General features: G+C 53.7%; 1 protein-coding gene across 1 annotated transcript in view; it reads right to left on the reverse strand.

Moving 5' to 3' along the window:
• The window catches only part of CSPG5 (chondroitin sulfate proteoglycan 5), a 36,982-nt gene that overhangs the window by 18,855 nt on the left and 4,098 nt on the right, over positions 1–14,029 (reverse strand). The gene's annotated exons all lie outside the window — the stretch shown is intronic.

Here is a 14,029-nt window from a genome sequence, read left to right on the forward strand (position 1 = left end):
GGGTGGGGGTAGGAAAGGGGTTTGCAGGATAAGAGAGGGGCAGTCAAAGCCAGTACTGCGGGGGGCTGCCTAGGCACCAGGTCACTGAGCAGGAGGGGAGAGTCCATCAGCCCACAGCCACCCAGGGAGACGGAGACAAGCAGCTGAAGGATTTACAGGCCAGACAACGCGTCTGGCTGGGCTAAGCACAGAGATGACAAGAGGCTGAAGGCTGTGAACACCGAGGAGGGCGAGGAATTCTTCAGGGTGCTCCGCGGGGGCCTCCCCAGGAGGAAACAGGATTACACCAAGAAAAGGGGAACCCCAGGGTGAGTAACAGGAAATGGTTCCTAGCGGTGGGGCGGATGCCTGCAAAAGTGTTGCCTAGGGCAGGGGAGACGCCTTTACATAGCCCCTAAGCCCAGCTCTGAGGTGATGCATGGCGGGGGGAGTCATGTGCTCCCCCCGCCCCCGATTTACCTGCTTGGCTTGTAACATCTGCTGAAGACACTGCCCTCACTCTGCTCTTACTTATGCCCCCTACACACACAATCCATAGGTACAGGGTGTCTCTGGACCAGCTTGCGCCAACCCAGGTGCCTAAAGTCAGGCGTATCCCTCCACAGTTCGGTCCCCGAAGGAAAGCTGATCACTGGAGTCAATGGAGGCTCTGGTCGCCAAACCCACGTGCCTGGGTCCAGATGAAAATGCCTCACTTGACCAACATCCAAGTCTGAGAACTATTGGCCGCAGACTCCTGGGGCGGGAGAATTTCCTTGCGAGTTGCTGATGTGCCGCACCTCCAGACAACTAATAAACACAACGATCAATGCAATAAACCTCAGCATACAGCTTGGCGGCCTAGCGGCTTTCATGCCCAATGGATCCCAGACAACATTGCAGGGTTAACCCATACACAGCCGGGGGGCTACAAGCAAGGGATTAGGAAAATGAGGCCACGAGGTACCAGGAGGCTGTTCTAGATGGCCTGAGCTGCAAAGGAGAAGGCTCAGGAGTGGTACGAGCTGGTACTAGATGGACAGAGGGGGCCAGGGTAGCAGAGAGGGGACATCAATTAAATCAGCTGGAGCACGTCCAGGGGCGGCTCTAGACATTTCGCCGCCCCAAGCAGAGCGGCATGCTGCGGGGAGCACTCTGCCGGTCGCCGGGAGGGCGGCAGGCGGCTCCGGTGGACCTCCCGCAGGCGTGCCTGTGGGATCTCCACCGGAGCCGCGGGACCAGCGGACCCTCTGCAGGCATGCCTGCGGGAGGTCCACCGGAGCCGCCTGCCGCCCTCCCGGCGACTGGCAGAGCGCCCCCTGCGGCATGCCGCCCCAAGCACGCGCTTGGCGTGCTGGGGCCTGGAGCCGCCCCTGAGCACGTCCTTGGAAGGATGTAGACTCAAGGGGGGCAGGGTGGAGCCGGGTCCTGGAATAAACAGGAGGCCGACGCGGAGTAGTTTAGCGACAATAAATAAAACTGTTCCCTCCTCTAGCACCCTGTGAGGACCTCACAGCATCTTACAAACCTGCAGGAACCGAGCTCGTAGCCCCAACCCCCGTGAGCTCGTAGCACCCCCACTGCACACAGAGGAAGCGAGGCACACAGAAGTCGCATGGCTTCCCCCAGGGCACACAGCGAGCCTGTGCCGGAGCCTGGCAGAGAACTCAGACAGTCCTGCCTCCCCTGGAGAGGGGCCGGGGCAGCGCTCTTATATCCGTGCTGGCTGCACACGCTGGGAAAGCTGTGGGGAGTGGGGGCAAAAGGGAGGTCTGGGACAAGACAGCGAGCACAACCCTGGAGAACGGACTGCAGGGGGCGCTCCTGAACTAGCCAAGGGAGATGCTCTAGGGCTGGGGCTGAGGGGATCAGAGTGCGGGAGGGGGCTCCGGGCTGGGGCAGGGAGTTGGGGTGCGGGCTTGGGGGTGGGGCTGGGGATGAAGGGTTTGGGGTGCAGGAGGATCCTCGGGACTGGGACCGAGGGGTTCGGAGGGCGGGAGGGGGATCAGGGCTGGGGCAGGGGGTTGGGGCGTGGGAGGAGGTCAGGGGTGCAGGCTCCGGTCGGCGCTTACCTCAAGCAGGTCCCAGAAACAGCGGCACATCCCCCCTCTGGCTCCTATGAGGAGGCACAGCCAGGCGGTTCTGCACAGAGCCACGGCATGTCCCCACCCCACTAGGAGCTTGAGGGCCGGATTAAAAGGTCTGATGGGCCGGACACAGCCCACAGTTTGCCCACCCCTGCTCTAGGGGGCCCAGTAGGTCTCTTCCATCTCTAGCTTCTCCCCTCGGATCCAGTGGCCCAGCAGAAGAGATGTAGGTTCAGATAGGGGAGAACTGAGGCATCGGCCGAGCCAGCAGGAGGAGGGGCTGTCTGAGCGCTTCTGGTGCTGTACCAGCAGGAGGCTGTGCTGGGCTGGTCACAGGGCAGCTTGCTCCATGCTCACCAGCTTTGTGCCCAACGGTCTCCAGCCATCTCAAGCCCTGGCTGGCCCAAGCCCTCGGCTGCCTCATAGGTTACCTCTGAGAAAGCCAGTCAGTCCTAGAGCCTGCCATGTCTCCTTGGGGTGTGGGGAAGTCAGCATCCAGGGACGACACAAACGCTCCCCATCTAAGGAGCAGCCCCCAGAATCCCGGCAGCGATGGGTGGGAATCTCTGCCTGATTCCTTTGGGCACAAGGCCCCAAACCTGTTCTGGACAAAGGGGAAAAGCAGCCCCGCTGACTGGTGAACGAGAAATGTCTAACAGCACAGGAGCACCATGCCGCCCAGGGCTGTGGTGAGGGGCTCAGCCAGGACACCAGAGTGCACCTAACAGCAGCGTACCCCCACCGGAGGGCCCCCACGCTCCTGGACACGGGCTTTCACCTGTTCTGGAAACCATCTGTCTGTGCCGTGAGCACCTGGACTAAAGGGCCAGGCCTGCGTTGGCAGGGCCTCCGGTGGAGTCATACCACGGACCGATCTCTCAGAGACAGTGTGCCTCAGATGGGCCCTCCGCCCGCCATCCATGGACTCTGGGGCTGGCCACCTCTACTCCTGTAACCCTCTCCTGTCTGTGCCCACCACATCCCACCCCCAGTCTGTCCAACATGCCACTGCTCCAGCCATGTGAACCCCTCCGTGCCTCTCCCAGCAGCCAATGAAGCTCCTTGTCCCCGCTGCAAGGTCCTGCCATAATCCTGACCTCTCCCACTGCTCACTTGTACCTCCCCAACCCTACGCGCTTCCTTGTCCTGTAGCCTTACCTTCCTCCCTTCCCCTTCTTTTCCCACCCGGAGCTGCATGGCTTCCATCTCCCGGCCCCAAGCCCCCAGCCTCACCCTCACTCCACCGCTCCTGTCCTGTGTCTCCGCCCTAGTTGGATAGTCAGTGATTTGGGAGGAGGAATTGTCTCTTTCTATGGCTCATGGGGACTGGTCTAACTCATGGAGAACAGGGGTTTCAAAAGCCAGCTGGTAGGCGACCAGAGGAGCTAGCGAAAAGGGGAGGTTTGCAAGGGAGTTTAGACAGGGAGTGTGAGAGCCCGATAAACCTAACAAATATTCCCTAAACTTAGGCCAGTAACATCCCACCCCCAAAAAGCAAACCCCTGCAAGAGTAAAAATAACGCAGGCAGAGTCCAGCGGCAGAGTGGGCGGTATCCAGTTTATTGGACTGAATGCAGCATGTCCGGGTACCCACCCTGTGGGCAGGTGGCGTATGTGGGCCTACAGTACTAGCAGCTCATGGCTCTCAGAGACTGAGGACGGGTCCTTGAGCCCAGAGCAGCTGAACTGGAGGAGCTAAGGCAGACAGAGAAGTACACAGAGGAGACTTTCCAGGGCACAGCCGAGTGGTTCCCCCCTGCCCGACAGCCTCCGTGCTGCTGAGGAGGATGAAAGTCCTGGGGCAGGAGAACATCAACCTGGAGCGGAGGGACATGATCCCATAGTTGGAACTCTCCTTCCAGCTGACGTCATGGTGTCCTCTCACACTGAGGATTCCCCCATGGGGGAGGGGACCCCAGTTACTAGGAAGAGACAGGTAATAGTAAGGGGGAATTTGATTATTAGAAATAGAGAGAGTTGGGTTTGTGATGAGCGGGAGAACCGTGTGGTGAATTGCCTGAGGGGTGTGAAGGATGCGGACCTCTTAAGACATCTAGATAGACTTATTTGCAGTGAAGGGGAGCAGCCAGTGGTTGTGGTACATGTAGGTACCGATTACATTGGAGAGAGGTCCTGGAGGCCAAATTTAGGCTGCTAGGTAAGAGATTAAAGTCCAGGACCTCCATGGTAGACTTCTCTGAAATGCTTCCAGTTCCACACACTGGGCCAGTTAGACAGGCAGAACTGCAGGGTCTCAACGCATACATGAGGCGACGGTGTTTGGCAGAGGGATTTAGGTTTATTAGGAACGGGGGACCCTTTTGGGAAAGGAGGTGTCTGTATAGGGAAAGTGGACTCCACCTAAATGTCACCAGACTGCTCGCATGTAAAATTAAAAAGGTCACAAAGGAATTTTTAAACTAAGGGCTGGGGAAAAGCCAACAGGTGCCTAGGAGCACACGGTTCGGACCGAGACATCCCTTAGGGGAGGATCTATTAATGGGGATTCCCTGTATCCTAGTAAAGAGGAGAGGATGGAAGTTGATAAAGTGCAGGTAGCAGCTGAAGAGAAACAGTCAACGAAAGAGAGCCCTATTCAATTACATCACAGGCAGGCAGCCCACAAAATATTGATACACTTTACAAGTGCTTGTAGGAGACTAAATACTAAAATGGGCGAACTAGAGTGCCTGGCATTAAATGAGGTTATTGATATAACAGGCATCACAGAAACTTGGTGGAATGATAATCAATGGGACATGGTAATACCAGGGTACACAATATATAGGAACTATGGCACTATGTGTTAGAGAAAGAATAGAGTAAAATATAGTAAAAATCTTAACTGAATCAAACTGTACCATAGAATCTCTATGGAAAGAAATTCCATGCTTGAATAATAAGAATATAGCAGCAGGAATTTACTGCTGACCACCTGATTAGGATGGTGATGGTGATTAGGAAATGCTCAGGGAGGTAAGACAGGCTACAAAAACAGAAATCTCAATAATAATGGGGGATTTCAACTGCACCCATGTTGACTGGGTACATGTCACCTCAGGACAGGATGCAGAGATAAAATTTCTAGACACCATTAATGACGGCTTCTTGGAGCTAGTCCTGGAACCCACAAGGGGAGAGCCAATTCTTTATTTAGTCCTAAGTGGCGCATAGGATCTGATCCAAGGGGTGATGATAACTGAACCACTCAGTAACAGTGACTATAATGTAATTAAATGTAACATCCTTATACGTTAAATCATCCTTAATTAAATTTCCCCTTATTTGGGGAAAATACCAGAGAAACCCGCCACAGTAGCATTTAACTTCAAAAAGGGGAACTGCACAAAAATGAGGACACTAGTTAAATGAAAATTAAAAGGAACAGTCACAAGAGTGAAATGCCTGCAAGCTGCATGGAAACATTTTTAAAACACCATAATAGAGGCTCAAATGAAATGTGTGCCAAAATTTAAAAAAAAAAAAGGAGGACAAAAAAATGCCACGATGGCTAAGCGACAGAGAAAAAGAGGTGGTTAGAGACCAAAAGACATCCTTTAAAAACTGGATGTCAAATCCTAGTGAGGAAAATAGAAAAGAGCACAAACTCTGGCAAGTCAAATGTAAAAGAACAATTTGGCAGGGCAAAAATAATAAAAAAAAGTGAAGAGCAACTAGCCAAAGACACAAAAACTAACTGCCAAAAAAAAAACCAACTAAGTATACCAGAAGCAGGAAGCTGCCAAACGATCAGTATACCCTGGACACTCAAGGTGCTAAAGGAGCACTCAAGGAAGACAAGGCCACTAGCTGTAGAGAAGCAAAATGAATTCTTTGCATCTGTCTTCACTGCAGAGGATGTGAGGGAGATTCCCTCAACTGAGCCATTCTATTTAGGTGACAAATCTGAGGACTGTCCCAGATTGAGGTGTCAATAGAGGAGATTTTGGAACAAATTGATAAATTAAGTCACCAGGACCAGATGGTATTCACCCAAGGGTTCTGAAGGAACTCAGCTATGAAATTGCAGAACTATTAACCATGGTATGCCCTATTGCTAATGTGACGCCATTTTAAAACAAGCTCCAGAGACGATCCTGACAATTACAGGCTGATAAGCCTAACTTCAATACCAGACAAATTGGCTGAAACTAGTATCAGACACATAGATAAACACGATACATTGAGGAAGAGTCAACATTGTTTTCATAAAGGGAAATCATGCCTCACCAATCTATTGGAATTTTTGGAGGGGGTCAAACAACCACGTGGACAAGGGGGATCCAGTGGATATAGTGTACTTGACCTTTAGAAAGCCTTTGAAAAGGCCCCTCATCAAAGGCTCCTAAGCAAAGTAAGCTATCATGGGATAAGAAGGAAGATCCTCTCATGAATAAATAACTAGTTAAAAGATAGGAAACAAAGGGCAGGAATAAATGGTCAGTTATAAACGGAGAGAGGTAAATAGTGGTACCCCCCAGGGGTCTGTGCTGGGACCAGGGCTGTTCAACATATTCATAAATGATCTGGAAAAAGGGGTAAACAGTGAGGTGGCAAAATTTGCAGATGATACAAAATTACTCAAGATAGTTAAGTCCAAAGCTGACTGCAAAGAGTTACAAAGGAATCTCACAAAACTGGGTGATTTGGCAAGAAAATGGCAGATGAAATTCAATGTTGATAAATGCAAAGTGATGCACATTGGAAAATATAATCCTAACTATATATACAAAATGATGGGGTCTAAATTAGCTGTTACCATTCAACAAAGAGATCTTGAAGTCATTGTGGATAGTTCTCTGAAAACATCTGCTCAGTGTGCTGCGGTAGTCAAAAAAGCGAACAGAATGTTGGGAACCATTAAGAAAGGGATAGATAATAAGACAGAAAATATAATGCCCCTATATAAATTCATGGTACGCCCACATCATGAATACTGTGTGCAGTTCAGGTGGCCCCTTCTCAAAAAAGACCATATTAGAACTGGACAAAGGACAGAGAAGGGCAACAGAAATTATTAGGGGTGTGGAACAGCTTCCATGTGAAGAGAGATTAAAAAGACCGGGACTGTTCACCATAAGAAAAGAGACGACTAAGGGGGAATGTGACAGAGATCTATAAAATCATGAATGTTGTGAAGAAAGTGACTAAGCAAATGTGATTTAACCCTTCACATAACACCAGAACCAGGGATCACCCAATGAAACTAATAGGCAGCAGCTTTAAAACAAACAAAAGGAAATATTTCTTCACACAACGCGCAGTCACCCTGTGGAACGTGTTGCCAGGGCATGTTATGAAGGCCAAAGTATAACAAGGTTAAAAAAAGAACTAGATAAATCCATGGAAGACGGGTCCATCAATGGCTATTAGTCAAGATGGTCAGGGATGGAACCCCATGCACTGGGTGCCCCATAACCTCTGACTGCCAGAAGCCAGGAGTGGGTGACAGGGGAGGGATCCCTCGATAATTGCCCTGGTCTGTTCATTCCCTCTGAAGCAGCTGGCACTGGCCACTGTCAGAAGACTAGATGGACCTTTGGCCTGACCCAGGATGGCTGCTCTTATGTTCTTAAGTCCCATTGACTTCAACGGGGCTACTCGTAGACTAAGTCCGAATCCAGTCATCTGCGTGTGAACTGGTGGGACTATTGAAATGGATACACTCATGAACGGGATCCTCTGACTAGGTGTCCTGTGAAAGCAAACGACTGGACTCAGAGACCCAGGAGATCCCGTCTAGTCCTATGCTCCTAAACAAATTACCACCCCGGCATGCACATACACACCCACTTTGATCACAACAGGGAAGACCCCTGGTAATGACGACATTCTATAGGATCCTACAGTTATAGTCTAGGCTCTGCGTGACCCTCCCTGCAAGCTGCAGTGCCTGGGACCAGGCCTGTAGGATCCTAGAGCATCGTTCTAGATGAGAGAAGCTGCTCCGGTACATGACCCTCCAGGTCGGTTCCGCTACGGATCTGCAGCCGCTCTCCATCCCCTATGGAGTCTGGCCTGGGTCACTCGGTTTCTCCCCTTCGCTCTCACCTGGAACTGGAATCAGTTTGGCTCCTCTGCTTAGGCGAAACAAACCCCTCTGCACGGGCCCTGGGTCTCATCCTGCTCATTTTCCACTTAAGCCCGTGGAGCCCGCCAGCTGCTCTGGCATGTACACGCACAACTCTGCAGAGGGCGCCAGTGCTTGCGCTGTGCAGAAAAGGGATTTCTGGCCATTGCATTTAGGGTGTGTCCCACCACTATGGAGAACAGTTTGGGCTCAGAGTAGTTGGAGGGTTTTTTGCGTTAGTTCTGGAGTCAGTACATAGGACCCAGAGGCTGTTTCCCACACTGGATTCTAACGATCATACAGGGGACGAGGGAGCTTGACTGAGATTTGGTGCCTTGTTTCTTCGATAAACCTTACAGAGCATGGCTGAGCCATGTGCTGGTGTCAGGATCGGGCTGGAGGCCCTTTCGTTCCTCTACCGTAATAACCCCTCGAGTGCTCTCGCAGGCTACAAGATCAGGTGTGTTCTATTATTGGCCTCACCGCTGTGTTTCACGTGGTGCAGCTTTTCTATGAATTACCGCACTGATGCTGGGAACACTGATGGCAATTATATAAGTAAACAGCCAGGTTTGGGAACACAATGCAGTGGCCTTGGAGTTTCAAGTAGCAGGAGTTGCTTCTACCTGCAGTTATAACATGACACTAGCCTGGGCTGAAAAAATGAGTTGCCGAGCCAGGGTTGCCACAGATAGGGCTGGGCTATGCTGCGGGCACAGCCTGTGGCTGGAGCCCAGGCAACATCCTCCCACATTACATGTCTCCCCACACACGTCAAGCATCTCCCTGGGGCTGTTGGGAGAGCAGCTCTGCTGTGCCCCATGCTTGTACGCCCCAGGTCACACTGCGGCAAACCTCCTCCAGCTCAGCCGCATGGGGACCAATCGGACTCGTCTCTGATCTAGTGCTGGGGGAAGCTTTCCCCGGCAGGGGTGCGCCTGCCACTCCCCAGGCACATCGCGCTATCTGTCCAGGTCCTCATCTGGCCCTCGTTGGTAGCATCCGAGACCCTCATGCTCGTTAGTGGATTTTCTCCTCACTGCCCCCCAGGAGGGAGAGGAGCATCATCCCCACTTCACAGGGAGCTGAGGCCCAGGGCGGAGGAAGTCACTTGGCCAAGGTCACACAGGAATCGAACCCTGGCTCCCGAGGCCCCATCTGGCATCCAATCCACTAGGCCACCCTTCCGCCTCGGAGAGCGCTGTGCTGGATGAGGGCACGCCCGTCCTCTGCCCGAGGCCCACCCCTGAAAAATCACAAACCCCTAAGGCACAGGCTGCATGTCCAGTCAGGCAGTGACCCAGCACGTCAGGTCAGCCCATTATTATTATTATTGAGATTTCTGTTTTTGTAGCCTGTCTTATCTCCCTGAGCATTTCCTAAAATAACTCCAGTGCTGCCGGTGGAGCGAAATATCGGGACGTCTGGTCACCTTACCTCTACCCAGGAGTCCACTCACATTCACCAGATAACATTCCATTCTCTTTGTCTCTAAATTCATATACAATGGGGCCTCTCACATCTGCACACAGGGCACATGTACATTGTGTGTGTCATACAACGCACATTTGTCCTCCCCATGTGCATTAGGTACACGCTGTACATTACACACGTGTCCTCCTCCCAGTGCACATGGGGTACATGCCTTTTGTACACGTGGCCTTCCCTTGTGCACATGGGGTACATACTGAACTATACACACATGGCCTCCCCCTTAGCACATGGGACATATGTCGTATGTTACATATGTGGCTTTGTACATGGCATACATTACACATCCCCTGTGCACACGGAATACATGGCATACATTACACCAGGGGTCAGCAACCTGCAGCACGCGTGCTAAAGGCGGTACGTGAACTGATTTTCAGTGGCACTCTGCTGCCAGTCGGGGTCCCACCCACCGGCCCCACTCAGCCCGCTGCCAGCCTGGATGGACAGAACCCCGGGCCGGCAGCGGGCTGAGCAGGGCTGGTGGCCGGGACCCCGGCTGGCAGGAGCCGGCGGATGGAACCCCAGACTGCAGCAGGCTGAGTGGTTCAACGCGCTGCTGGTCTGGGGTTCCATCTGTCGCCCCCACTCTGGACTGTGGTTCCATCCACTGGGCCCTGCCAGCCGGGGTCCCTGCCACCGGCCCCGCTCAGCCCACTGCCAGTCTGGGGTTCCGTCCGCCGGCCCCTGTAGATGTAAAACGTATAACTGGCACGCAAAACCTTAAATTACAGAAACTAAATGAAGACTTGGCACCCCACTTCTCAAAGGTTGCCGCCCCCTGCATTACACACATGGCCTCCCCCTGTGCACATGGGATACATGGCACATATTACATGCATGGCCTCCTCCTGTGCACACTGGGAATATGGCAGTGGCCCATCAATGGCCAGCCCTGGCTTTCCTGCAGCACAATCTGCCAGTGCCGATTAGAGACACGGGAGCATCGCAGTGCACGTCTCAGCAGAGTGGCATTGACCTAATTCCTACCCCGCTAAGCCCAGGCAGTGCTGTGGGGGGAGGGAGGGATGGGAAAATCCTTCCCCCTCGCCATCCTCGCCCTGCCGGCACTCAGGACCTGGCCTGCCCTCTGAATTACTAAGGGCACCCAGGCAGCAATAGAACCAGCTGCCCCAGCCACAGGGGGCTGGTCCAGGACCCACGCTCCTGGAGGGCTTCTGTGGGAGCGGCAAAGGGAGCAGAGGAGCTCTGGGGCTTGGCACTCACCAGCTCCTTCCCGGCATCACCCGGAGTTCAGCTCAGTCCCCAAGCGAGCGTTGCCAATGGGGCCTGAGCGGGGAGCACGAGAGGGGCGGAAAAGGCCAGTCGCCAGCAGGCGTCTCCTTCCATTGCTGCTCCTTCCGGCTGATGCAGCCTGACGGGGGAGAGGGGCCTGCTTCTGCCCCATCCCCCTGCCAGACACTGCAGCTCCCTGGAGGGATGGGACTGCAGAGGCCACGGAGAAGCAAAGACAGGGTGGGGAACGGGGAGAAGGAGCCCCCTGGAGCCGGCTAGCAGAGCTGGGTGGATATCAGCAGCCATGGGGTCAGGGGAAGAGGGAGTCGTGTGATTATCGGATGCGAGGGGACCCAGAGTAGCCACACACCCTGCTCTGAGAGGCAAGGAGCTGTCTGCAGGTAGTGTGCCACCCCGAACAGCCTCCAGCACCACCGCTCGCAGGCCGGCACCACCAGGCACAGGCTGGCGGAGCTCCAGTGGCTCACCCGGAGAGACCCGGGAGATTCCTGCCCACAGGGATCATGGTCAGTGACCCCAGGAGCCAAGCAGGGAAGGGAAAAGAAATTCCCCCCAGCCAGGTGCCGCAGAACATCAGCAATGGGCATGCCTGGGAAAACACCAATTGTTGTACTGCTGCTGACTGCAGATAGTAGCTGATCCCCTTCAAATCAGAGCTTGAAAGAGAGGCGCTGAGAGGGGGGAACGGGGAGAGAGGAAAGGCAGCGGGCAAGAGACAGAAAGGGAGGGAAACGTGAAAGGATAGAGATAGAGGGAGTTACATGAGTGCTGTTAAGCGTTATTACTGACAGCAGCTTCATTCGCTTTTGCCCTGGACCTGTGGTGCTCAGATCACACAGGGACCGGTGCTAACACAAAAACGACAGCGTGGGAGGGGCTGGCCAGATGGACGGACAGACCGACCGATAGGGTTTACCTGGCACAATACAAATTCCTCCTGGGTATTCCCTAAGCCCGGACGGACACGCAATTTCCCCTGCACTCAGCCACAGCCACTAAGCACCTGCTGCTGCGGCAGCCCCATGGTAGCTGCTGTAACTAACCCGCTTCTGAAGGCGGAGATCGGCCTGGCCGTGATGCCCAGAGGGGTAAAGAGCAGGCGGGGCGGCAGGCTGTGATCCTGTTCAGGAGGTCGGGATGTGGCTCTGCCCCTCATGGGTCCTGGGTCACCCCAACCTTGTGGCTTGGAGGCTCTATCACCCCCCACCACCACCACCACCAAAAGACACAGGGCAATTCGATATTAGACCTCATCTTGACAGATAAAGAGGAACAGATCACAGAACTAAAAATTCATAGTGGCTTACGTACGAGTGATCACAACTTGATCACATTTATAACGCGCAAACAGAATAAAGTCCAAACCAGTGACATATACACACGTGGAGCTTCAAAAGGGCCAATGTCACAAGGCCGAAAACAATCATGAGCCACATCAGCTGGGAGGAAGAACGTAATCAGCAAAATGTGACCGATCATTGGGAACGGTTCGAGAACACTTTACTGGATGCTCAAAAAGCCACAAGCCCACAACAGAAGCCCGTATTGGCTAAAAAGCCGACCTGACATAGCGGGGAAGTGGAAGCAGTTTTTAACTCAAGCCTGGAGGGCTTTCTAGAGATCTGCTCTAGGAACTATTCGGGGGGAGTTCGCTGGCCTGTAGCGTACAGAAGGTCAGACTCAAGGATCGCAGTGGTCCCTTTTGGCCTTGGAATGGATGGATCTATGAACCTGTCCGCCACACTCCACGCTGGCTCCCCACAGAACCTCGAGCCTAGATCCAGGTCTCGATCCTTATCTTCAAAGAGCTCCCTGGCCTGGGCCCAGCATATCTAACAGCCTGAAGCGCTGGGATTTCGGGCCACGGTCGACAGCTCTGCTCCTCAGGCACCAAACGGGCACAGATCATCTGTGTGAGAGACAGAGCTCGCGCCAGGGCTGGGCCGAGCATGTGGAACCAACCAAGGGCCACCACAAACCTCCCCACAGCGAGGCAGGCAGCCAGTCGCCCTGCTCCGACCAGTCCTTCTCTATATAAACACAGAGCAGTGTGAACACCACCCTGCCAAAACACACAATGCTCTGCTGCGGGAGCGGATGAGAGAACAAACTGCACAGGACAGAGGTTGGTCGTGTCGCTTACTGCCCCGCTGGAACGAGCCCAGAGGCTACGGTGCTGAACACGGAATAAGGAAGAGAAGAGAAGACACCTGACGCTTCCCTCAAAGGAAGCCCCTATCTGACAGCACCAGTGAGCTGGGACAGCAGCCCTGCTAACCCATGACTCTGCCCACCCATGGACCCCCCTGGACAACCCGCTCCATGCAGAGCCCAACAGAAATGTAACCCAAGAGCACTTGCACTGGGCTGTTCTATCATCTGAGCTCCCGTCCCGCTGGGAGCAGAACCATGTTAGCTCCTGCCCTGGGGGGGTGGGGGGGGGGCTGTAATGGCAGCTCCCAGTGCATCCATCACCACGCACAAGGCAGTACACAGCGCTTCACTGCATTACACACACGAGGCAGGAGGCACGGTGCATTCAGGAAGAACAAATCAAATGCTAAAACTCCCTGGAAATTAAATAACCTCTCCAGTCTACAAAACTGCCTGGCGTCATCTGCAACTTCGTTCCGGCAGGTCCCGCCCGTCCCTCCCCCTGACGGCTGCACCTCAGAGGCCATCCACATCCCTCCTCTCACTGCACTGATTGCATCTCCCTTCTCTTTGCCCCCCTCTGCCCCAGTCTCCACACTCCAGCATCCAAGGGTCAAAACTTCCATCACAATGGGAACATATCAATATATGCAGGCAGTGGGGTTCGGATCTCACAATGGAGTTGCTCCAGATTTACACGAGCGTGCCTAAGGGGAAGGATGGCCCAGTGGTTAGGACCCTAGTCTAGGACTTGAGAAACTGGCGTTCCATTCCCTGCTCTGACACAGATTTCCAGTGTGCCCTTGGACAAGTCACTTAACCACTCTGTGTCTCAGTTTCCCATCTGTACCACGTGGGTAACAGCACTGCCCTCTCTCGCAGGGGGGCTGTGAGACGGGGAGATGATCAGGCAGGCTGGTAATGGCTACCTTAGGTAGGGAGCAGAAGCAGACTCAAGCATGCTCAGATAACAGCAGCAATTAAAACCTTT

Source organism: Mauremys mutica, chromosome 2, assembly GCF_020497125.1.
Source record: "Mauremys mutica isolate MM-2020 ecotype Southern chromosome 2, ASM2049712v1, whole genome shotgun sequence".
Taxonomy (NCBI): Eukaryota; Metazoa; Chordata; order Testudines; family Geoemydidae; genus Mauremys; species Mauremys mutica.